Genomic DNA, 24,630 nt, shown 5'->3' on the forward strand with positions numbered 1-24,630 from the left:
AACCCCTTATCAGAGTTTCAATGTTGTGCTGGGAGATTTGCTGCTCTCTTCGGAGCTGTCAGGCAGGTATGTTTAAAAGTCTGCTGAAGCTGTGCCCACAGTCAACTCTTCCCCCATGCTCTGTCCCAGGGAGATGGGGGTTTTATCTATAAGTTCCTGACTGGGGCTGCTGCCTTTTTTTCAGAGATGGCCTGCCCAGAGAGGAGGAATCTAGAGAAGCATTCTGGTCACAGCAGCCTTGCTTAGCTGTGGTGGGCTTCGCCTAGTGTGAACTTGCTGGCAGCTTTGTTTACGCTGTGAGGGTAAAGCTGCCTACTGAAGCCTCAGCAATGGCAGATGCCCCTCCCCGCACCAAGCTCTAGCATCCCAGGTTGACCTCAGACTGCTGTGCTAGCAGCAGGAATTTCCAGTCAGTGGATCTTAGCTTGCTGGGCTCCATGGGGGTAGGACCGCCCCAGCCAGACCACTTGGTTCCTTTACTTCAGCCCCCGTTCCAGGAGAGTGAACGGTTTTATCTTGCTGGTGTTCCAGGTTCCACTGGGGTATGGGGGAGGAGGGCGGGGAAACAAACAAACAAACAAAAAACAACTGCTGCAGCTAGCTCAGTGTCTGCCCAAATGGCAGCCCAGTTTTGTGCTTGAAACCCAGGGCCCTGGTGGCTTAGGTACCGGAGGGAGTGTCATGGTCTGCTGGATGCGAAGACCATGGGAAAAGTGCAGTATCTGGGCTGGAGTGCACCATTCCACTGGTACATTCTCTCACGGCTTCCCTTGGCTGGGGGAGGGAGAACTCCTGACCCCTTGAGCTTCACTGGTGAGGCAATGCCCAATCCTGCTTAATTCCCTATTTAATAAATGGTGCTGGGAAAATTGGCTAGCCATAAGTAGAAAGCTGAAACTGGATCCTTTCCTTACTCTTTACACGAAAATTAATTCAAGATGGATTAGAGATTAGATTTAGGTCTAACTTAAATGTTAGACCTAAAACCATAAAAACCCTAGAAGAAAACCTAGGTAATACCATTCAGGACATAGGCATGGGCAAGGACTTCATGTCTAAAACACCAAAAGTAATGGCAACAAAAGCCAAAATTGACAAATGGGATCTAATTGAACTAAAGAGCTTCTGTATAGCAAAAGAAACTACCATTAGAGTGAACAGGCAACCTACAGAATGGGAGAAAATTTTTGCAATCTACTCATCTGACAAAGGGCTAATATCCAGAATCTATAAAGAACTCAATCAAATTTACAAGAAAAAAACCATCCCATCAAAAATTGGGCAAAAGATATGAACACACACTTCTCAAAAGAAGACATTCATACAGCCAACAGACACATGAAAAAATGCTCATCATCACTCGTCATCAGAGAAATGCAAATCAAAACCACAATGAGATAACATCTCACACCAGTTAGAATGGCAATCATTAAAAAATCAGGAAACAACAGGTGCTGGAGAGGATGTGGAGAAATAGGAACACTTTTACACTGTTGGTGGGACTATAAACTAGTTCAACCATTGTGCAAAACAGTGTGGCGACTCCTCAAGGACCTAGAACTAGAAATACTATTTCACCCAGCCATCCCATTACTGGGGATATACCCAAAGGATCATAAGTCCTTTGGTTATATAGACATGCTGCTATAAAGACACATGTGCACATATGTTTATTGCAGCACTATTCACAATAGCAAAGACTTGGAATCAACCCAAATGTCCATCAGTGACAGACTGGATTAAGAAAATGTGGTACATATACACCATGGAATACTATGCAGCCATAAAAAAGGATGAGTTTGTGTCCTTTGTAGGGACATGGATGCAGCTGGAAACCATCATTCTCAGCAAACTATTGCAAGAACAGAAAACCAGATACCACATGTTCTCACTCATAGGTGCGAATTAAACAATGAGATCACTTGGACACAGGAAGGGGAACATCACACACCAGGTCCTATTGTTTGGGGGGGGGGTGGGTGAGGGATAGCATTAGGAGATATACCTAATGTAAATGATGAGTTAATGGGTGCAGCAAACCAACATGGCACATATGTAACCTGCACGTTGTGCACATGTACCCTAGAACTTAAAGTATAATAATAAAAAAAATTCAGATAATTACATTGTGGTTAATTATTGAGATTAATTCTTGCATTGTACCTTGAATGTTAATGTCCAGTGTATATCTCAAATATACTTTTAAATTCAAATTCTTACCTCCTACTTAGCTCTCTAGAAACCTGGATCTTGTACATGATAAAAGCATTATGTGTGCAAGAATATATTAAAATCATAACAGCCTATTTTGAGTTGATTAATATATGCAACTTAGTGCTTGTGCAACAGATGGCCTTCATTAAGTGGGTAATAAATATTTTCCAATATTAAAGTGGTCGGAAAACAGCAACTTTCTGCTTCTTTAGTCACATAGCTGACAACAGAGTTATTTAGAAAAATAGCTCTGACACATAAAACATATCTAGAAGTCAAGGCTGTTATTGTGCTTGGAATTTCCATTTATGTTCCATGAATAGCCATTTTTAAGTTTTGAGAAATACCTAGTGGAGTAGTCAAAAGAAAAAGTGAGGAATTAATCTTATTGAAGTAAAATTAATGAGTTGAAAGAACAAAATGTTGATTATTGGAGAGGTGAAACAAAGAAGGCAAGGTGCTCAGACTGTTCTTAGGACTGTACACAAATTTGGAGAAGCAGCATGGTGTGGGGAGAAACAACTAGATTCATGGATAGAAGACTTGGATCCTGAATGAGTTTTTTTCACTTGCCAGCTGTGTGCACTTGAGTAAATAATACCATCACTCAAAACCACAGATTTGTCAACTGACAAATTGAGGTGACAAGAGTGAGGTAGGATTGTGTGGTCATGAAGTTTCCTTCCTGTTCATACTTATATGTGCACATTCTTTACACTTCCTAACGTGCTAGTGAGAACATAATAGACCTCCCTTATTATGAATCAAATATCAGAGAGCATATTCAACTTCCTCACCTTGAATTAGAACTTTTCTGTTTCTGATATGTGTGTCCTGGATGATGTGTGGCTCTGACTAGTTCTTTAGGTCATCTAATAATTTTTAATAGAAAATACACTTGTAAATTGCTGTGCTCTTTGGAGATCTTAGAGATCTGAAACAAAACTAAAAATGTTAAAAGTTTTAAAAATCATTTTGCACATGAAACAAATGTGTCCAACAACATTTAGAAATCATTCCCAGGATATATTTTTACTGATAGTTGCACACAAAAACATTTAAGTGTAATAAAGGATTTGAAGCTAGCTCAGTTATCCCATAGAACTGAAGCCTGAGAAACTTATATTTGTTGTAATTCAGTTCCTTTCTCAGGAAACCTAACATGGGGCCTCCTGAATGGCATCAGGGAACTGAGGCTTTTGAGATCACTGCCCCCAGACAATGAGACGCGCCTGCTGCCTGTTGACCAACTCCTCTTCCTTGCCTCTCCTGTTTTTTTTCCCTGCTATATAAATGCCTAGCTTTGATCTGTTAAGGAGAGATGGATTTAGGCTGACACCTGCAGTAAAGCTTCTCTTTCTGGTCGATACTCGTCTCAGTGACTGGGTTTCTGTGTGGCAAGCTACCAGACTTGGGCCAGACCGCTGGCATTTGAAACCAGATTTCCAATTCGAGGCAAAGTTAATCCATGGATGGGAGGTAAACCTGTTTGAGTCTCCTTGAGGACTGAGATAGCATGGGTTTTATAGGGAAATATTTTTGCATAAGAGATCAAGTTGCTTCTTAGGATGGATCTGAAAATTAGTCACAGAGAATCAGTCATGGTCAGCTTTGTCCAATAACTGAAATGTTAGAATGATGAGGATTTTCTGAATACAGAGTCTGAAATTTAAATCACTGAGATTTCAAGGTGTATCTGATATGGCAGCTGCAAGCATTATAGTAATATCTACCCCCAGTCTTTGTTGGTCTAGGGTAACCGGTGACATACCTAACTACAATATCAACTATTTGTACATACGTTTTTCTTTCCTTCTTTATTTGTATTTTATATGCATGTAATTTTGTTTTAGTTTTAGGGAGTGCCCCAAAATGAAACCCTTAAGGTTTTAAGATAGTGACTGAGAGCTTAGATTAGGACACAGACTTTTTTATTGTTGTCTGGCCTGTGCAGTAATTAAATATTGTTTGGATTCATTGTCAACACACATGGACACAACCACATATACATACCTGGCTTCTCTAAAAGAAAAGAAAAAGCGGAATATTTCCTAACCCTGGATCTGTATCTGAACAAAAGCTCAGGTATAACGTTCTCAAATGGATTTGTAAGAAATGCAGCAGGAAAGCTCCCCTGTGAACATTCTAGAGAGACAAAAAGCCCTTCAAGAGAAGACCAGGGCAGAGGCTTCACGAGTTTAAGGTGTCAGGAGGAGTGCCTGTACTGTGCCCGGGAGTACAGGCAGTGCTTGGCTGGGCTGAGCAGAGGCTGTGCTGGTTGATGGAGGAAGCCTGTGTTCTCCAGTTGCCTTCGAATCTACCTCTCTGAATTGTGTCATGGCCAGCCCACCTTTCTTATTTGTATTCTCTGCCATCCCTCTGGAACCCTAAGGACTTGTTAGCCGTTTTCTTCAGAAACAGTACTTATGCTTTCCAAGAGGTATTTGCTGTTACTTTGTTTCTCCCAATGATATTTGAAATGCCAGTCTAAGCTCTAGAGGGCAGGATGGCTTGCCCTTCCTCCTTTTGACTATTTTTTAGCATCTGCTGTACCCCTGGGCACAGTACAGGCACTCTACCTGACACCTTAAACTCGTGAAGCCTCTGCCTTGGTCTTCTGCTTGGATGGCTTTTAGTCTCTTTAGAATGTTCACAGGGGAGCTTTCCCGCCGCATTTCTTTCAAATACATTTTAAACCCGTACACCTGAGCTCTTGTTCAGTTACAGGGCATGAGGGTGGTGTGTGTCAAAACAATGGTGCCACCAAGAATTATGACCCATCCCTCACCTGGGGATATGAAACTACCAATTACTGCAGACCCCACTGTACTAATGGGAACAGCCATAATGAAGCCCCGGGGAGAAACTGAAGGGAAGGAACACCGGAACACCACACAGTATTGTTAGCTCTTCACACAGACAGATAAGGGTGGGAAGTGCAAACTGAAGTGTGGATAAAGCTTTTCTTTAAGGATAACTAGGGTGGTGAAAAGTGCTTTCTAAACATCTTCTGGGAGATAAAGTAAAGCTTGTCTTAAAAAGAAGCACTTGAAATGATTAAATTTGGGGTCACATGAGTAATATGTCTTAAGGCAACAGCTCATGGAACAGCATAATATCCTTTATGGCCTAAGAAGTCTGAGAAAATGGTTTAACTTCTTCAGTTGTTATCATTTTTGTGGAATTTTAGTTGTTTAACACTTCTGTTTAACTTGACAGTCCCTCTTTGTCATGGCTTTCTCTTCGTGACCTTACTCAGATCTGCTTCTTTCTCCTGAGTCTAAATGAATGAATCAGGCCTATCTTAAGTCAGGGCCTGTGAAAGAAATGGGCACTATTTAATGAATAATTTCAACTTCGAGCAAAATTCTGCTTTAGTTTTTCCACTTTCCATCTAGGATGCTAGTCCCCATGTGGCTTCTGAGGCAGCCTCTGCCCTTATGATGCCCCTTCTGCCTCTCAGGCTAGGGGGTTGTGTTCTCAACCACGTTTTGGGCTTGGATCTCTCCTCCATCACCCTCCTGGCTGATGGGCTTTTCTATGAGCAAATCATGGTTCACATTTCTTTTCCTTTTCTTTCAGACCAGCTCTGAAAGTCAAGTTTCATTTTCCCTTTCTGGACATATAAAGGCAAGCCTACAGATTGATTTCAGCTATTCGATCTTTGGTGAGGCTAATTTCTTGAGTAGGCTATCTGCAGAACTGGTTCCTGGAGCTCCAGCCTGCTCTACCAGCCAGGCCCTACAGTGCAGGTGGAATTCGTTCAGGCAAAGTAATTCTTAGAGCATACAGCAGATATCATGTGGTCAGTGTAAATAACTTGTGAGATTGTTTTCAGTATCAACTGGGCACTGATAGGGACTTCCAGTGAGCCTCTAATGTTTCCGATTTGGTAAATCTCAAGTATTAAACCATTTCTGACACATTCAAATCTTGACTTTCTTCATTTCTAATTATGTGTAGAAATAGATGTGTTTATTCCACAAGCCCTATAAAGTAGTAAGAAGAAGAGATTAGATGGGTCTCCATACAGGAATTGGGTGATACTTTTTCTATTGCTAGATATGATAGGTAACAGGATGAGGAAAAAGAAAGCAACTCTGACTGCATTTCTCATGTCGTTTTTGGTAATAAGCAAATACGAGATGTGGATACAAGCTAATATATATCTATTTATATTGGTGTACATATATGTTCCTCTTTTGTGCATGTTATGTAGAATCTGCCTCTTATTTTGTCATCACAGTTAATATGCATAACCATGGCACAAAGCCTTCTACAGTGGATTGATAACAAGTGAAATCCTTCACATCTCAAATGAAGCTGATGTTCCATCCAGTGTTAGCATATGGTCACTTACAAAACCCTGTCTGTGAAATCTCAATTGTGTATATTTTGTTCTAGGTCTGGTAAAAAAAAAAAATTCCCTCACTTTAAGCATGTTTCCTTGAATTTATTTTTCCTTATTTGCATCCCTGATAACTAGTGAAACTGTGTTGCTTGAAAATGATTGCTGGCATGTTTGTAATTCTTATAAGGCAGGCTAGGAAGTATCTAGGAAACAAAGAGGTTTCTGAACAATATAATCAAAGAAAACAAAACCCACCATATTCTGGCTTCTATAAATAATGTAAACATCAGTGGTCATAATAAGCAGCCACGGAGTTGAAACAACAGTTGCAAAGAGGTTTTACTCCCCTTCCTTGGAACCCAGATATGTTTGGTAATGGCTATGGTCTGAATGTTTTTGGCCCCTCCAAATTCATATGTTGAAAACTAATCACTAATGCGGTATTAGGGGGTGAGGGTCTTTAGGAGGTGATTTAATCCTGAGGGAGGAGCCCTCATGAGTGAGATTAGTGCCCTTTTAAAAGAGGCTGGCCACAGTGGCTCATGCCTGTAATCCCAGCACTTTGGGAGGCCGAGGCAGGCAGATCACAAGGTCAGGAGATCGAGACTATCCTGGCTAACACAGTGAAACCCCGTCTCTACTAAAAATACAAAAAATTAGCTGCTCAGGGTGGCAGGCGTCTGTAGTCCCAGCTACTCAGGAGGCTGAGGCAGGAGAATGGTGTGAACCCAGGAGGTGGAGCTTGCAGTGAGCTGAGATGGCGCCACTACCCTCCAGCCTTGGGGACGGAGCGCGACTCCATCTCAAAAAAACAAAAACAAAAAAAAACCCCATTGGATGCAGCGAGATGCCTCCATCTATAAATAAGGAAATGGGACCTCACCAGTTATTGAACTTGCCCCAATACCTTAATCTGGGACTTTCCAACCTCCAGAACTGTGAGAAATAAATTTCTGTTGTTTATAAGTCACCAAAGGTATGGTATTTTGTTACAGTAGCCCCAGCGAACTAAGACAATATTTTTAAAAACAATAATAGGATCATGGAACATGTTGATTCAAATGTTCCATGAGGATCTGTCTTGAGCACAAAAAATGTCATGTTTATAATAGTACAGACATTTAAATTCAGATCTCAGAAAAATTAAGGTATATTCTTATTTTGAATTTCACCCAGGTAATACTCTAGTTAGACTATTTGAGAAACTTGAAAGCACAATCTCATGAATAACTTAATTTTAGCAATGAGAGAGCTCTGATGGGCACTTTCATGTCCCAGGTAAAATGTGTGTTTTTTGTTGTTTTGCATTACCCTTCTAGACTTAGTCGCTTTATTTTCACTGTTTTTCCAGAGAAAGAATAATGGTGAGAACTTCAAGCCTGGTAGGAGAGGAGGCTTAATACCAGGGATAAATAGAAAACCAAATTAGAGAAAGGAGCTTCGAGAACTCATAAGCATACTTCCCGTTCAGGTTGGTAAGGAATTAAAGCAGTCGTTGAGTGATCATTCTTCAGCTACTGATCCATCTGGGAATGGCTTCTATACTCCTGGGCACCTTACAGACACACCGCCTGACCCCTTAAACTCGTGAAGCTTCTGCCCTAGTTTTCTGCTTGGAGGGCTTTTAGTCTCTCTAGAAGGCCCAAAGGGGAGCTTTCCTGCTGCATTTCTTTCAAATCCATTTGAAACTCTTACACCTGAGCTCTTGTTCAGATACAGGGCATGAGGGTGGTGTGCATCAAAATGATGGAACCACCCAGAATTGTGATCCATCCCTCACCTGAGGATAGGAAACTATCAATTACTGCAACAGGAAGCACCCATAATGAAGTTCCAAGGACAAACTGAAGGAAAGAACACCCTGTCATTAGCTCCTCACATATACACGCAAAGGTGTGTAAAGCAAACTGGAGCGTTGATAAAGCAATACACGGAATTTACAGAAAATCATTTTTCAGCCAAGGTTAATAATTATAATAACAGTAAATATCACTTATTAAATGCTTACTTTGTGCCAGACACTGCTAATTACTCTCTCTGGACTATCTCATTCAGTCCTTACAACATCCATGCTAGATAGGTACTATTATTCTATTTTATAAGGAAACAGAGCTTTAGAGAAGTTTTTCTATTGTTTGATTTTTTAAGACAAACTCTTTTAAAAAATACTTAATTTTGTCAGATATCATCACACTGCATCTGAAAAATGGAGTCTTAAAATTGCTCCAGTCAGCTAGAGTCATGTCTGTTCAAGCAGAGACATCAAGAGGGACAAGACAACCTGCAGAATGTGTACCAAGGATTTAGAAGAAAATCCCAGGGGGCAGGGGTGAGGATTTAATCCTCAAGAGCCAAATGGGTGTAGGGATGGTGAGAGAGATGGTATATTAGATTTTGTTAGCATCACTTTCAAACTTGGAATTAAACGTTAGCTAGCTCTGCATAACTGTGAAGTCAGCTCCTGTAGCTTGAGGTTTCCTTACAAAACACTGCGTTACCCATGCTCTGGGTGGACACTGAATGATAGTGTGTGGAAAAACATAGTTGTCCAGTGATCCAAAAGAGTCAAACTGTGTGTATGACCAGGTTTTAGAAATACATTAACCAATTTCTTTCACATATATTTTCCTTTTAACATACACACAAATGATCTATGATGAAATCCCATGACTAATTAAATTTAGGCTTTCATTCTAAAACAAAATGTTCAACAGATAAAAGGCATTATGTCATAATCTATAATCGCTAATGTCTTCAATATAATCACCAGTGTCTTCAATTTATTAGGAAAATGCCTAGTACAAGATAGAGATAAAGGTTTGTCTGCCTCTAGATATCAAGTTCTGAACTAACACTGTCCGTTGTTGTAGGCAAGCATGGCAAGACCACTACCTCTCTTTGGTTACTACATCTGACACAGAAAAGTAATAACGATAATAAAAATATCATGTTAAATTTATGTTGCACTTCAGTTTGCACAGGTCTTTTGTTAGTTTAACTTGTTGACACTTTACAACAATGCTATGAGCTGGAAATTGTTATCATCCCCCATTACATGTCAAAAGAGAGTTCTGGATGAATCCTCACACATATTGGCTGATTTATGGCACGTTTCCTAGGAAAAGGTCTGTGAGTTGGAAATGTTTGTGAAAGAAGTTTCTTGGTAAATGCTGTCAGGAACAATGCCCTTTGGGGCTGGATGAGAGCAGGATTGAACAGAGAGTTGAGTTGAAGGCCATGCAGTTACAACAAAAGCCTCTGGTGATCCCATGGAGAGCTCTAGAGTTGGGATGGTCATTCAGATTTGCCCTCGATTGAGGCAAGAATTGTGCCTCTGTATCAACTAGCCATGAGATGTGGCCTTGCCCCAGAGAGGGTTTAATCTTTAGTGAGGCAACTCACTTCACTTGATAGGAATTCTTGAGGAATGGCTGAGCTCTCAACACTTGGGACAGCTGACAATCTGAACATTGGTTCTGAAGCGGGTGTCTGGGTTACACATCACAGCATCTCCTGAGGCTTACTTCTTGTGCTGCTCAGACCCACTTGCTTCATATACTGTCATCCCATCTGGGAATGTCTCCTTTATGGTTCTTGTTGGTTTCTTTTCTTGGGAAAACTGAGGAGGCAAATCAGATGAACCCAACCCCCTATTTCTGCAGCGAGTTTCTGGCAGCACCAATACTCTTCACCTCTTGCCTCTCCTACCCATTCCCCTCATCCTTGGCTAGGACCTCTTCTGGTCTAGGTGGCTTACCTTTATTCCTGAGAGGCCTCAGCTCCTGGCCATCATGCCTGCCTCTGGTCATGGTTGCTGTACTTGTCCGTTCACTATCAATGCTGGGCAAGGAAGTACTAGGATATACCCCAATGGGTCACCTGTGTGTCAAACACCTGCCCCCATTGTGTAGTAGCAGTTCTACTTCCTCCTGATGATATGGTAGATACAGCTGAGAGTTTAATGGGACCCTTACTGTGTACCCTGGTGGAAGCATGCACTCTCTGGCAGTCAGCATGTAAATTCACAGGCGCCAGAGGTTTGGAGCTGGCAAACAAAAACTCTCCAAATGAAATATTGAGAGTGATGGAAAGCAAGGACAGTGTTGATTCCACCGTTTTTTCTGTAACAGAATCTCCTGCCATCCACCCTAGCATGCACAGGACAGTGTCGCAGCTTCTCAGTGATGCTGGTATTCCTTGCACCAAGATTTCATATTGTTGCCGGATGGAACTTAAAGAAGGTGGCTGCTGTGGAACTGATTCATAAGCTCTAAAATCTCTCTAAGTGTGGAAGTCATGAAAAAATTTCCTTTTTAAAAGAAGGGGTAAAGGTGTTTTGACAGTTCCAAATATTGGGAAAATTTTAATACATAAATTACTTTTTTGGTGTTATTTTTACAAGTTTGAATTATTTAGTTCAAGGGTCCACAAACTGTACACTACAGACCAAATCCAGTCCAATATCTCTTTATTTAAATTAAGTTATATTGGAACTCAGCCATGCCCATTTGTTTACATAGGTCTGTGGCTGCTTTTGTGTTATGACAGCAGAATTGAGCAGAGACAGAATGGTCCACAAAGCCTAAAATATTTACTATTTGGCCCTTTTCAGGAAGAGTTTTCCAACCCCTGGTCTAGCTAGCTGAATTGTGATTAACAATTTGTTTTATAGTAGAAGTAACAAGTTTAGTATATTTAGAAAGGAAGTTATAAATAAGAGCTTTTATTTGAATATCACAAACTTAAGATTTTCAGAAAAAAAATTCTTCCAAATATTTTGGACAGGCTTCTAGTTCTAGTTTTCTTTTGGATTTCTGGAATTTTCCTCACTTTATTTCTCTCTAGTGGCTTGTTTGGTTTAGGTGTTTATTCTGTAGCTTAAGCTCATGTCACACTTGTCTAGCCAGGGGTTACTGAACTTTGAGACTTCTGAATTCTTGTAGCTTTTTGATTTATTCTACTTTGTAATCTTTTCCTTTTAAACACAGTCAGCAGCTTAATCCTCATGTTCTACGTCTGTAGCCCTTGAGTGCATGGTTCTGGGGGGCTTGGTTTTCTCATTTGCTAGGAACATTCCACAACAACAACATGAATATAAAAATTGCATCTGGCTTCATTCCAGGGTCATTTTTCTCCTACAGGTGCCAGTGAGATTGTTGGGCCATGTTTGATTACTTTCTGCTATTGCTTGGTGAGGAGCTTCCAGAAACAGATCCTGCGGTTGGAGCCACAGCTCTTGTCTGACTAAGTCAAGCAAAGACACAAATGTCTAAATAGCACTTGAGAGCTTTACTGTGCTTTCAGGAGAACTCCCTGTTGAGCGGACTAACATCAGAACAGCTCTATTCTCATTCGAAGTGAGAATTGAACAACACAGTCATCTTTGCAACATTCCTCATGATGAGTCTATGTTTGATTTTCATATTAGGGATGAATTTGCATTATTTTTCTAATCATGGGGGGAAGTTAGAAAAGGTCAGAAGAGGGTGGATGGGGAGAGAAGTACTGTGTGTTCTTGTATTACATAAGTGTCTGTTTGAAGAAGGGATTTCTTGGGCTTTCCCTGAACTCACCTAGTTATAAGTGAGCATGAGATCCTTCTGCATTGCTGTTCATCAGTGCCCTTTGGGGTAGGGAGGTTGAACTTTGGGATGAAGGAAGAAGGGTTTTGGTGTTGAAATTAGAACAGGGAGTGAAAAAGCAAAGTGCCTGTAGATCCTGCCTTGGTCACCTCCAGTTCCTCTATGCTATCAAAATCCCACATTTCTGCATCGGGAGAATCTCTTGGTACTTCTCAGCAAGCGTATAGCTCCAAGGCTCCTCTAGCCTGGAGACACTGTAGCAGCATCACCACAGCAAGTCTGATGTTGAGCTACAGCTGAGCAATGCACCTCTGTTGCCAAAGCCTCTAACTGAATGAAACCACCCTAGAAAACAAGTCTTGCTCGAGGGCAACTTGTCACCAGTGGCAATCCAATTTTACTTTAAATAGACTTTTCTGTCAAATGCTTGGCAGCTAAAAATTCTAAATAATCCAATTTTTAAAAATGCTCTCCAGGACAAGAAATTCTGACAACATCCTGACACATAGTAGGCACTTTGTAAGTGTCTACTTACTATGCCAACGTCTCCTATACATATCCTGAGGAATTTGTAGATTATACCATTATTTTTCCTTTACACTTTGGTGAAGGTTGGCCAATGGCCAGATCATTACAAAGACTCTGGAAGCTGGAAAGCCGAAGAATGCAGAACATTTCTGCAGAGAGAGGAGTCTTCTCAGGGATTGTTAAATCCCCTCCTTGGCTTGAATTGCAGGGAACAAGTCCAAAATCCTCGTCTTTTGCCAGAGAGATGAAAGGCATAAGTCAACTGAGCAGCTTGAATGGGCGAGCAATAAGACAATTCATAGAAAAAGGAAATCTTTGCAGAGACCCAAGCAGGTAGAAAAACACGAAGAGGCTTCTGGACAGCCTGGACAAGCAAAGATGGTGTTCTGAGTAGGGATGGGGCATATTTGGGAGGTAGGAGGTCTCCCAGGACTTGCATCAGGCAGCCATGCTCATTTGAGAGAGCAAATATTTCCTGAACTCCTATGATCTGTGTGCCAATCTGTAGAGAGACAGTGTATGAGACAGAGTCCTTGGCTTCAAGGACTAGAGAAGAGAAGAACCCCTCAAACAGAATAATTTATATTATGGCTCTTTATTAGATTAAATAAGGTGAAATTGGTCTTGTAAAATGTTGGATTTATGTGCTGAATGATACATAGGATTGGTAAACATTCATCCTAGGTCAGATCTATGGGAAGTCTATCTTGTAATCCTGGGGCAGATCATAGCAGAAGAGTTGAGGAAGGTGGTCGTACTCGCTGCTGCCTAGAGATGCCGCTCTAGTCCTGGGGAGCAGCCATGGGACTCAGCTTCAGACTGCACAGTGCTAACCTCCAAGGCCTGCCATTCCCCTTGGAGATCACTCTGCTTCTTAGTGAGTACATATGTATCTTTGGACCACTGAGCATGAATTCAGAACACCTCTCCTGGGATGGAAATTCTGAATTACAGATGAGAGAAAGATCACTTGTTAGGAAAATGTTTCTGTTCCAAAATTGGAGACTGAGGTGGTGTCTAGGTGTTAAGCACTGCCAGAACTTCGTTTGAGCACATATATTTGTTAGAAAATTAAGATAGATGTATGAAAATAAGCGCTCATAAAAGTCGAGTAAACTGCTTCTTGACATCATATATTAACCAAACTGACATTTGATACCATTAGAATTGACATTTCATACCATTATTATAAAAATAAAAGTCTATCTTCCAAAAGGAAGGGTAGCATAAATAATATTTGCAGTTGATATCCGTTCTTGTCAGGATTGAGGTGAAATTTTGTGGTCTGTTTGCTGGACAAACTGAGAAAGGACAGTAAAAATCACAGGAACTTAAGTATGGCCTATGAAAACTGATAGTCCCTGAAAGCTTTAGCAGTTGTAAAATACATTTTCCTTTCATTTAAGCTAATGATTTAAAGCCTAAGTAAAAAGTCCTTCACAATCAGTTAAGAAGAATACATGTAATCTGGTGCAAGGTATGATGGCAAAGATTCCAGAAGGTCAGGGCGGTTCACTCTATAATGCCCAGGGCTGTTTGGGATAGTGGTAGCATCACCAAAGGTAAGAGTCAAAGGTAAACAATTCCGCAGAAGCCCGGGCACAAACAGGCAAGTGGTGTTCCTTTGCAAGCTTTAGGAAGCATTTCCCAAGTGGCCTCATTTTGCTTTCCAGGAAATTTGGCCACTGAGGCAATTATTCTAATGTACAGTGTTTGTCTTACTACCTAAAATACTCACTGATTATGTGTACTGTAAATGCCCTAATTTTTCTGCTTAAGAAGACAGAAGACCTTGAGGAATTTTGCTTCTGAGAGAGGGTAAAACATTCCTAGATAGGATGTAAGACATTATCTAAGAAGGAAACTGAAAAGTGAAGAGAGAATTGGTGCTGTGATGGAAAGAGGAAGAACATTACTTTTATATGTGAGAGAATATTACGAAGGCAAGAATGTTGTCCAGAAGTGAAATAAATTTTGATAGGATAAGTAAGTAGTATATAAGCTGTCCTAATTTGAGGACTCTTGGTCTTCATCATGGACAGAGTTGCTGCCAAGTGTGGCTCTCACACGGTGACCCGTGGGGTGGGCGATCTTTCTGGACTGAGTATCTGAGATGTGCTTGGTATCCTTGGACTCTCTGTACTATTTATAACTGCTGCCCACTCCTCACTCATAAGTGCACAAATGGTGCCAACAGCACTCCAGAATGAATCATTGTGTTCTGGATTGATGTATTTAAGGACACGCATAGCATTTTAGCTCTTCTTTAAGTTAAAAGTTGGGTCTTTAGAAAATGACAACTTAGGAAATTAATGGGTGGTTTCATAGGTGGACTATGGCTTGATTTTTTTATATACTCATAGATTTATTGATAAGTAGTCTATTCAACATTCATGGAGCATCTACCTTATACTAGGTGTGAAAAATGTAAAACGAAATAAGACATAGTTCTCTTCAAAAAATGGATCTTTGTCTAATGGGGAAGAGAGAAGTCAATACAGTAACACAGAGTGATAAAAGATACAATAGGACTATGACCAGGGAACTATGAGCACATAGAGGAGACATTAATTCAAATCGGGAGCTCAAAGTTTTCCAAAAAAGATGTGTCTTGAGCTGAGTAGACACAATGTGGGGAAGGACACTCCAGACTGAGCGAATACTTTATATAAAGCACAAAATTACTGTATTCCTGGAACCTCAAATATTTTGCCATGGCTGGAGCCCTGAGAGTGTTTGGAGACTAGAAGGGAAAGGAGGTTAGCAGATGGATGGGGGTGAATCTCAGAGGGTCTTGGGGGTTAAGCCATAGATTTGAACGTAGACCTAAAAACCTATGGAGAATCATTAAATAATTTTAAGTGGGGGAATAATTTGCATTATGTTTCCATTTCTGAAAAGTCACTCTGGGATGTGTAGAGAGTGATTGGGAGTTTGGTCCCATCAGAGCCCAGTAGACGGGAACACTACACTCTGAAAAGGGAGTTCTATGGAGTCTTAGAATAAATACTAGGTCAGTCAGAGGCTTTCTGATCAAGAATGCTATAAAACAAAGTTTGAGACACAGAAACACTCTTCTAGACCTAGAAAGCAGAATATAATGGAGTACAACAAATATGCCATGAGAACAAGAATTATGGGGGAGATCCTCAGACAAAAAGTAAGAGCAACAATTCACCTATTTTTTTAGTCAACGAAACTAGGGGTTCTTTTTCAGTCTGCATTCCCTCACTCCTCACACATATACATCAGCAAGTTCTATTAGCTACTCTGCAAAAATACACGTAGAATCTGTCCATTTCTACACATTTTCACTTTTTTTCCCTCAAGTCCAAAACACCATCACCTTACATTTACACATAAAAAGAGATTCCAATCTTGCCCACCTGCAATCCATTTTCCACATAGGGTTCATTTTATGATATAAAACAGATTCTATTGCCTCCATTCTTAACATCCTCATTGTCACTCCATTCTACTTCAATGCAATCCAAACTGCTTACGTGGCTGATGGGACCCTACATGATTCATTGCCGCATCCTCTTCCAGCCTTCTGCTCAGCCAAACTGATTTTCCTTCAAACAGGTCAAATTCATGACTTAGGCCTTTTAACTTGCTGATCTTTGTGCCTGGAAGTCTGTTCTTGTAGACCTTCCAGGCTATGGGGCTGCTTTTCTCTTGTCAGGTCAGGAGTCAGCTCAGATGTTTCACCTTAGACGGCCCTTCCTGGTGCAGTTTGAATCCTCCTCCCTCCCTGATATTTTCCATTTCATAACACAGTATGTTTCCTTCAAAGCAGCTTCCGTAGTCTGAAGTTTTCTTACCTGTTTCCTTGTTTGCCATCTGTCTTCCTCACTAGACGGAAAACTCCATGAGAACAGGGGCCTTTCTTGACTGATTGCTGCTCTGTTAAATTACCAATATCTGAAGTAGTGACTGGTCCATAGCAAGTAACAATGGAGTTATGAGTGAACAGTTCCCAGTGTCTGGATCTATCCCTTTCCAATAGCTAGGGCTCCTCCATCTCTTCCCATACGTTCAGTCCTACCTGAGTCTTTACAACCCAGAAGGGATTTGTGGCCATTAGCTTGGATTTACCTTTGCTTCTCATCCAACTGACTGTGAGCCCCAGTCCTGACAAGATGCCTTTGCTTCACATTTGAGATCCTGTTCCATTTTGTTTCACTGTTCTGGTAACTGGCTCTTTTCCTTTCCTGGGTCTTCCTCAAATGTTAAGTGCATCTTTATAATGCGCTGTCCTAGCAAATGAGAGTTATAAGCCATTGAAAAAAGTTACTTTACAAAATATAGTCGTATTTGTTTCATAGCTTAGCTCCCACTCATAAGTGAGAACATACAATGTTTGGTTTTCTATTCGAGAGTTACTTCACTTAGAATAATGGTCTCCAACTCCATCCAGGTTGCTGTGAATGCCAATAGTCCATTAGTTTTTATGTCTGAGTAATTGTTCCATGGTATGTATGTGTGTGTGTGTGTGTGTGTGTCTGTATATATATATATATATATATACATTTTCTTTATCCACTTGTTGGTTGATGTGCATTCAGGTTTTTTTTTTTTTTTCTGTTTTTTATTTTGTTATACTTTAAGTTCAGGGTTATATGTGCAGAACATACAGGTTTGTTAGATAGGTATACATGTGCCATGTTGGTTTGCTGCACCCATCATCTACATTAGGTATTTCTCCTAATGTTACCCGTCCCCTAGCCCTGCAGCCCCCAGCAGGCCCTGGTGTGTGATATTCCCCTCCCTGTGTCCATGTGTTCTCATTGTTCAACTCCCAATTATGAGTGAGAACATGCAGTATTTGGTTTTCTGTTCCTGTGTTAGTTTGCTGAGAATGGTTTCCAGCTTCCGCCATGTCCCTGCAAAGGACATGAACTCATCCTTTTTTATGGCTGTATAGTATTCCATGGTGTATATGTGCCACGTTTTCTCTTTCTTTTTTTTTTTTTTTTATTATACTTTAAGTTCTAGGGTACATGTGCACAACGTGCAGGTTTGTTACATATGTATACATGTGCCATGTTGGTGTGCTGCACCCATTAACTCGTCATTTACATTAGGTATATCTCCTAATGCTATACCTACCCCCACCCCTCCTCACAATAGGACCCAGTGTGTGATGATCCCCTTCCTGTGTCCAAGTGATCTCACTGTTCAATTCCCACCTATGAGTGAGAACATACAGTGTTTGGTTTTCTGTTCTTATGATGGTTTGCTGAGAATGATGGTTTCCAGCTGCATCCATGTCCCTACAAATGACACAAACTCATCCTTTTTTATGGCTGCATAGTATTCCATGGTGTATGTGCCACATTTTCTTAATCCAGTCTGTCACTGATGGACATCTGGGTTGATTCCAAGTCTTTGCTATTGTGAATAGTGCTGCAATAAACATATGTGTGCATGTGTCTTTATAGCAGCATGATTTATAACCCTTTGGGTATATCCCCAGTAATGGGATGGCTGGGTCAAATGGTATTTCTAGTTCTAGTTCTAGATCCTTGAGGAATCACCACACTGTTTCCCACAATGGTTGAACTAGTTTACAGTCCCACCAACAGTGTAAAAGTGTTCCTATTTCTCCACATCCCCTCCAGCACCTGTTGTTTCCTGATTTTTCAATGATTGCCATTCTATCTGGTGTGAGATGGTATCTCATTGTGGTTTTGATTTGCATTTCTCTGATGGCAAGTGATGATGAGCATTTTTTCATGTGTCTGTTGGCTGTGTGAATGTCTTCTTTTGAGAAGTGTCTGTTCATATCCTTTGCCCACTTTTGGATGGGGTTGTTTGTTTTTTTCTTGTAAATTTGATGGAGTTCTTTATAGGTTCTGGATATTAGCCCTTTGTCAGATGAGTAGATTGCAAAAATTTTCTCCCATTCTGTAGGTTGCCTGTTCACTCTGATGGTAGTTTCTTTTGCTATGCAGAAGCTCGTTAGTTCAATTAGATCCCATTTGTCAATTTTGGCTTTTGTTGCCATTGCTTTTGGTGTTTTAGACATGAAGTCCTTGCCCCATGCCTATGTCCTGAATGGTATTACCTAGGTTCTCTTCTAGGGTTTTTATGGTTTTAGGTCTAACATTTAAGTCTCTAATCCATCTTGAATTAATTTTCGTATAAGGAGTAAGGAAAGGATCCAGTTTCAGCTTTCTACTTATGGCTAGCCAATTTTCCCAGCACCATTTATTAAATAGGGAATCCTTTTCCCATTTCTTGTTTCTCTCAGGTTTGTCAAAGATCAGATGGCTGTGGATGTGTGGTATTATTTCTGAGGGCTCTGTTCTGTTCCATTGGTTATATCTCTGTTTTGGTACCAGTACCATGCTATTTTGGTTACTGTAGCCTTGTAGTATAGTTTGAAGTCAGGTAGTGTGATACCTCCAGCTTTGTTCTTTTGACTTAGGATTGTCTTGGCAATGCGGGCTCTTTTTTGGTTCCATATGAACTTTAAAGCAGTTTTTTCCAATTCTGTGAAGAAACTCATTGGTAGCTTAATGGGGATTACATTGAATCTATAAATTGCCTCGGGCAGTATGGCCATTTTCACAATACTGATTCTTCCTATCCATGAGCATGGAATGTTCTTCCATTTGTTTGTATCCTCTTTTATTTCACTGAGCAGTGGTTTGTAGTTCTCCTTGAAGAGGTCCTTTACATCCCTTGTAAGTTGGATTCCTAGGTATTTTATTCTCTTTGAAGCTATCATGAATGGGAGTTCATTCATGGTTTGGCTTATCTGTTTTTCTGTTACTGGTGTATAAGAATGCTTGTGATTTTCACACATTGATTTTGTATCCTGAGACTTTGCTGAAGTTGCTTATCAGCTTGAGGAGATTTTGGGCTGAGACGATGGGGTTTTCTAAATATACAATCATGTCATCTGCAAACAGGGACAACTTGACTTCTTCTTTTCGTAACTGAATACCCTTGATTTCTTTCTCTTGCCTGATTGCCCTAGCCAGAACTTCCAACACTACGTTGAATAGGAGTGGTGAGAGAGGGCATCCCTGTCTTGTGCCAGTTTTCAAAGGGAATGCTTCCAGTTTTTGCCCATTCAGTATGATATTGGCTCTGAGTTTGTCATAAATAGCTCTTATTATTTTGAGATACATTCCATCAATACCGAATTTATTGAGCGTTTTTAGCATGAAGGGCTGTTGAATTTTGTCAAAGGCCTTTTCTGCATCTATTGAGATAATCATGTGATTTTTGTCTTTGGTTCTGTTTATATGCTGGATTACATTTATTGATTTGTGTATGTTGAACCAACCTTGCATTCCAGGGATGAAGCCCACTTGATCATGGTGGATAAGCTTTTTGATGTGCTGCTGGATTCAGTATGCCAGTATTTTATTGAGGATTTTTGCATTGATGTTCATCAGGGATATTGGTCTAAAATTCTCTTTCTTTGTTGTGTCTCTGTCAGGCTTTGGTATCAGAATGATGTTGACCTAATAAAATGAGTTAGGGAGGATTCCCTCTTTTTCCATTAATTGGAATAGTTTCAGAAGGAATGGTCCCAACTGCTCCTTGTACCTCTGGTAGATTTAGGCTGTGAATCTGTGTGGTCCTGGACTTTTTTTGGTTGGTAGGCTATTAATTATTGCCTCAATTTCAGAGCTTGCTATTGGTCTATTCAGGGATTCTTCCTGGTTTAGTCTTGGGAGAGTGTAAGTGTCCAGAAAATTATCCATTTCTTCTAGGTTTTCTAGTTTGTTTACATAGAAGTGTTTATAGTATTCTCTGATAGTAGTTTGTATTTCTGTGGGGTCAGTGGTGATATCCCCTTTATCATTTTTTATTATATCTATTTGATTCTTCTTTCTTTTCTTCTTTATTAGTCTTGCTAGCGGTCTATCAATTTTGTTGATCTTTTCAAAAAACCAGCTCCTGGATTCATTGATTTTTTTGGAGGGTTTTTTGTGTCTCTATCTCCTTCAGTTGTGTTCTGATCTTAGTTATTTCTTGCCTTCTGCTAGCTTTTGAATGTGTTTGCTCTTGATTCTCTAGTTCTTTTAATTGTGATGTTAGAGTGTCAGTTTTAGATCTTTCCTGCTTTCTCTTTTGGGCATTTAGTGCTATAAATTTCCCTCTACACACTGCTTTAAATGTGTCCCAGAGATTCTGGTATGTTGTATCTTTGTTCTCATTGGTTTCAAAGAACATCAGACAGGGTCGTTTGCATCTGCAGAGGTTTCTGCTGCTTTTTTTTTGTTTGTTTAGCTATGCCCTGTCCCCAGAGGAGGAGTCTACAGAGGCAGGCCAGCCTCCTTGAGCTGTGGTGGGCTCCACCCAATTCGAACTTCCCAGAGGCTTTGTTTACCTACTTAAGCCTCAGCAATGGCGGACGCCCCTACCCCAGCCTCGCTGCTGCCTTGCAGTTAGATCTCAGACTGCTGTACTAGCAATGAGGGAGGCTCAGTGGGCCTGCGACCCTCTGGACCAGGTGTGGGATATAATCTCCTGGTGTGCTGTTTGCTAAGACCCTTGCTAAAGCGCAGTATTAGGGTGGGAGTTACCCGATTTTCCAGGTGTTGTGTGTCTCAATTTCCTTTGGCTAGGAAAAGGAATTCCCTTCCCCCTTGCGCTTCCCAGGTGAGGTGATGCCTCGCCCTGCTTCAACTCTGGCTGGTCGTGCTGACCCGTGGACCAGCGCCAACTGTCTGACACGTCCCAGTGAGATGAACCCAGTGCCTCAGTTGAAATTGCAGAAATCACCCATCTTCTGTGTTGCTCATGCTGGGAGCTGGAGGCTGGAGCTATTCCTATTTGGCCATCTTGGGCGCATCCCCTGCCACATTTTCTTTATGCAGTCTATCATTGATGGGCATTTGGGTTGGTTCCAAGTCTTTGCTATCGTAACTAGTGCTGCAATACAATTGTCACACTTCTTCTACAATGGTTGAACTAATTTTCACTCCCACCAACAGTATAAAAGTGTTCCTGTTTCTCCACATCCTCTTCAGCATCTGTTGTTTCCTGACTTTTTAATGATGACCATTGTAGTTGGTGTGAGATCATACCTCATTGTGGTTTTGATTTGCATTTCTCTAATGACCAGTGATGATGAGCTTTTTTCTGTATGTGTGTTAACTACATACATGTTTTCTTTTGAGGAGTGTCTGTTCATATCCTTCACCCACTTTTTGATGAGGTGGTTTGTTTTTTTCCTGTAAACTTGTTTAAGTTCCTTGTAGATTCTGGATGTTAGCCCGTTTCACATGGATAAATAGCAAAAGTTTTCTCCCATTCTGTAGGTTCCATGGTCACTCTGATGATAGTTGCTTTTGCTGTGTAGAAGCTCTTTAGTTTATTTGGATTTCATTTGTCAATTTTGGCTTTTGTTTCGGTTGCTTTTGTTGTTTTAATCATGAAGTCTTTGCCCATGCCTATGTTCTGAATCATATTGGCTAGGTTTTCTTCTAGAGTTTTTATGGTTTTAGGTCTTATATTTCAGTCTTCAATCCATCTTGAGTTAATTTTTGTATAAGGTGTAAGGAAGGAGTCCAGTTTCATTTTTCTGCACAGGGATAGCCAGTTCTCCCAAAACTATTTATTAAATAAGGAATCATTTCCTCATTTCTTGTTTTTGTCAGGTTTGTCAAAGATTAGATGGTTGTAGATATGTGTTGTTATTTCTGAGGCCTCTGTTCTGTTCCACTGGTCTATATATCTGTTTTTGTACCAGTACCCTGCTGTTTTGGTTACTGTAGCCTTGTAGCATAGTTTGAAGTCAGGTAGCAAGATGCCTCCAGCTTTGTAGTTTTTGCTTAGGATTGTCTTGGTTCTACAGGCCCTTTTTTGATTCCATATGAAATGTAAGTAGTTTTTTTCTAGTTCTGAGAAGAAAGTCTGTGGTAGACTGATGGGGATAGCATTCAATCTATAAATTACTTTGGAAGTATGGCGATTTTCATGATATTGATTCTTCCTATCCATTAGCATAGAATGTCTTTCCATTTATTTGTGTCCTCTCTGATTTCCTTGAGCAGGGGTTTGTAGTTCTCCCTGAAGAGGCTCTTCATATCCCTTGTAAATTGTATTCCTAGATGTTTTATTCTCTTTGTAGCAATTGTTAATGGGAGTTCACTCATTATTTGGTTCTTTCTTTGTCTGTTATTGTTGTATGGAAATGCTTGTGATTTTTGCACATTGATTTTGTATCCTGAGACTTTGCTGAAGTTGCTTATCAGCTTAAGGAGATTTTGGGCTGTGACGATGGGGTTTTCTAAATAGACAGTCGTGTCATCTGTGGACAGAGACAATTTGACTTCCTCTCTTCCTGTTAGAATATCCTTTATTTCTGTCTCTTGCCTGAGTTTCCTGGCCAGGTTTTCAAAGGGCATGTTTCCAGCTCTTGCCCATTGAGTATGATATTGGCTGTGGGCTTGTCATAAATAGCTCTTATTATTTTGAGATACTCAATACCTAGTTTATTGAGAGTTTTTATAATGAAGGGGTGTTGAATTTTACTGAAGGCCTTTTCTACATCTGTTGAGATAATCATGTGGTTTTTGTCATTGGTTCTGCTTATGTGATGTATTACATTTATTAATTTGCATATGTTGAACCAGCCTTGCATCCCAGGGATGAAGGTGACTTGATTGTGGTGGATAAGCTAATGCTGAAAGATTTCATCTCCACCAGGCCTGCCTTACAAGAGCTCCTGAAGGAAGCACCAAGTATGGAAAGGAAAAATCTGTACCAGCCACTGCAGAAACACACCAAATTATAAATACCATCAACACCATGAGGAAACTGCTTTAACTAATGGGCAAAATAACCAGCTAGTATCATAATGACAGGATAAAATTCACACGTAACAATATTAACCTTAAGTGTAAATGGGTTAAATGCCCCAATTAAAATACACAGACTGGCAAATTGGATAAAGAGTCAAGACCCATTGGTGTGCTGTATTCAGAAGACTCATCTCACATGCCAGGACACATGTAGGCTTGAAATAAAGTGACAGAGGAATATTTACCAAGCAAATGGAAAGAAAAAAAAAAAAAAAAAAAAGCAGGGGTTGCAATCCTAGCCTCTGATAAAACAGACTTTCAACCAACAAAGATAAAAAAAGACAAGGTCATTACATAATGGTAAAGGAATCAATGCAACAAGAAGATCTAACTATCTGAAATATATATGCCTCCTATACAAGAGCACCCAGATTCAGAAAGTAAGTTCTTAGAGACCTACAAAGAGACTTAGACTCCCACACAATAACAGTGGGAGACTTTAACACCCCACTACCAATATTAGATCAATAAGACAGAAAATTAACAAGAGTATTCAGGACTTGAACTCAGTTCTGGACCAAGTAGACCTAATAGACATCTACAAAACTCTCCACCTCAAATCAACACAATGTACATTCTTCTCAGCACTACATTGCACTTACTCTAAAATTGATCACATAATTGGAAGTAAAGCACTTCTCAGCAAATGCAGAAGAATGGAAATCATAACAGTCTCTCAGACCACAGTGCAATCAAATTAGAACTCAGGTTTAAGAAACTCACTCAAAACTGCACAATTGCATGGAAACAGAACAACCTGCTTCTGAATAGCTACTGGATAAATAACGAAATAAAGGCACAAATAAATAAGTTGTTTGAAACCAATGAGAACAAAGACACAACATACCAGAATCTCTGGGACACAGCTAAAGCAGTATTTAGAGGGAAATTTATAACACTAACTGCCTACAAGAGAAAGCAGGAAAGATCTAAATTTGACACCTTAACATCACAATTAAAATAACCAGAGAAGCAAGAACAAACAAATTCAAAAGCTAACAGAAAACAAGAAATAACTAAGATCAGAGCAGAACTGAAGGAGATAGAGACAAAAAACCTTTCAAAAAATCAATGAATCTAGGCTGGTTTTATATTTTTTCAATTATGAATTGTGCTATAATAA

The sequence above is a fragment of the Piliocolobus tephrosceles genome, chromosome X, assembly GCF_002776525.5.
Source record: "Piliocolobus tephrosceles isolate RC106 chromosome X, ASM277652v3, whole genome shotgun sequence".
Taxonomy (NCBI): Eukaryota; Metazoa; Chordata; class Mammalia; order Primates; family Cercopithecidae; genus Piliocolobus; species Piliocolobus tephrosceles.